Source organism: Anneissia japonica, unplaced genomic scaffold, assembly GCF_011630105.1.
Source record: "Anneissia japonica isolate Jap-2015-1 unplaced genomic scaffold, ASM1163010v1 scaffold288134_len74827_cov163, whole genome shotgun sequence".
NCBI lineage: Eukaryota > Metazoa > Echinodermata > Crinoidea > Comatulida > Comatulidae > Anneissia > Anneissia japonica.
Genome location: NW_022743578.1, coordinates 3,635 through 5,627, shown reverse-complemented (window position 1 = coordinate 5,627; position 1,993 = coordinate 3,635). Strand labels below are relative to the sequence as shown.

At 38.7% G+C, this 1,993-nt stretch overlaps 1 pseudogene; it reads right to left on the bottom strand.

Moving 5' to 3' along the window:
• The window catches only part of LOC117119506, a 6,275-nt pseudogene that overhangs the window by 652 nt on the left and 3,630 nt on the right, over positions 1-1,993 (bottom strand).

Sequence of the window (1,993 nt, the reverse complement as noted above, 5' to 3'; positions counted from 1 at the left end):
TCAGTTGTTGGTACTTCAGTTGTCGATGCCTCTGTAGCTGTCTCTTATACACCTAAGTATTTGTAAATAATCTAAAAATATATTTAAAAAAAAATAGTATAACATTCATTTTATGTTATGATTTAGATCTAAGCTACTGTGTGTAAAAAAACTTACATATATCTCATGAAAAAAATCTGTTCCAAATGGAAAACCGTTTGGAGGTACAAATGTATTCGATATGAAATCAGAGTGCATTGATTCAGTATCCGTGCTAAAATAGACATTACGGAGCGATATATCCCCAATATCTTCGCCATACGAGAACAAGTTCGATACTGAAAAATTAAATTATAAAATTAAAAAAAAGTTTACTAACAAAACAATTCATAATAAAGTAAAAATTCAATAGTTAGATAAAAATGTATATAAATATCAACTACAATACCAAAACTTGTAGTTGGAGCTACAGTAGTCAATAATTCTGTTGTCAGTGAATCAGTAGACAAAGAAAGTGTTGTTGGAACTGAAGAAGTAGATGATTCTGTTGTTGGAACTTCAGTTGTTGACGCATCTGTGGTAGGTGCAAAAGTAGTAGATGATTTAGTTGTCAATGTATCAGTAGTAGATGATTCTGTTGTTGGTGGATCAGTAGTAGATGATTCGGTTGTCGGCACATCAGTAGTAGATGATTCTGTTGTTGGTGCATCAGTAGTAGGTGACTCAGTTGTTGGTACTTCAGTTGTCGATGCCTCTGTAGTTGGTGCATCAGTAGTAGATGATTCTGTTGTTGGTGCGTTGGTAGTAGATGATTCGGTTGTTGGTGCGTCAGTAGTAGATGATTCTGTTGTTAGTGCATCAGTAGTAGATGACTCAGTTGTTGGTACTTCAGTTGTCGATGCCTCTGTAGTTGGTGCATCAGTAGTAGATGATTCTGTTGTTGGTGCATCAGTAGTAGATGACTCAGTTGTTGGAGCTTCAGTTGTCGATGCCTCTGTAGTTGGTGCATCAGTAGTAAATGATTCTGTTGTTGGTGCATCGGAAGTGGATGGTTTTGTTGTTTGTACTTCAGTAGTTGATGCTGCTGTAGTCGCTTTATCAGTCGTAGAAGATTTGGTTGTTGGTACTTCAGTTGTCGAAGCCTCTGTAGTTGGTGCATTAGTAGTAGATGATTCTGTTGTTGGTGCATCAGTAGTAGATGACTTAGTAGTAAGTGCATCAGTAGTAGATGATTCGGTTGTAGGTGCATCAGTAGTAGATGATTCTGTTGTTAGTGCGTCGGTAGTGGATGGTTCTGTTGTTTGTACTTCAGTAGTTGATGCTGCTGTAGTCGGTTTATCAGTCGTAGAAGATTTGGTTGTTGGTACTTCAGTTGTCGATGCCTTTGTAGTTGGTATATCAGTAGTAGATGATTCGGTTGTTGGTGCATTAGTAGTAGATGATTCTGTTGTTGGTGCGTCGGTAGTGGATAGTTCTGTTGTTTGTATTTCAGTAGTTGATGCTGCTGTAGTTGGTTCATCAGTCGTAGATGATTCCGTTGTTGGTACTTCAGTTGTCGATGCCTCTGTAGTTGGTGCATCAGTAGTAGATGATTCTGTTGTTGGTGGATCAGTAGTAGATGATTCGGTTGTCGGCGCATCAGTAGTAGATGATTCTGTTGTTGGTGCATCAGTAGTAGATGACTCAGTTGTTGGTACTTCAGTTGTCGATGCCTCTGTAGTTGGTGCATCAGTAGTAGATGATTCTGTTGTTGGTGCGTTGGTAGTAGATGATTCGGTTGTTGTTGCATCAGTAGTAGATGATTCTGTTGTTAGTGCATCAGTAGTAGATGACTCAGTTGTTGGTACTTCAGTTGTCGATGCCTCTGTAGTTGGTGCATCAGTAGTAGATGATTCTGTTGTTGGTGCACCAGTAGTAGATGATTCTGTTGTTAATGTGTCGGTAGTGGATGGTTCTGTTGTTTGTACTTCAGCAGTTGATGCTGTCGTAGTCGGTTTATCAGTCGTAGAAGATT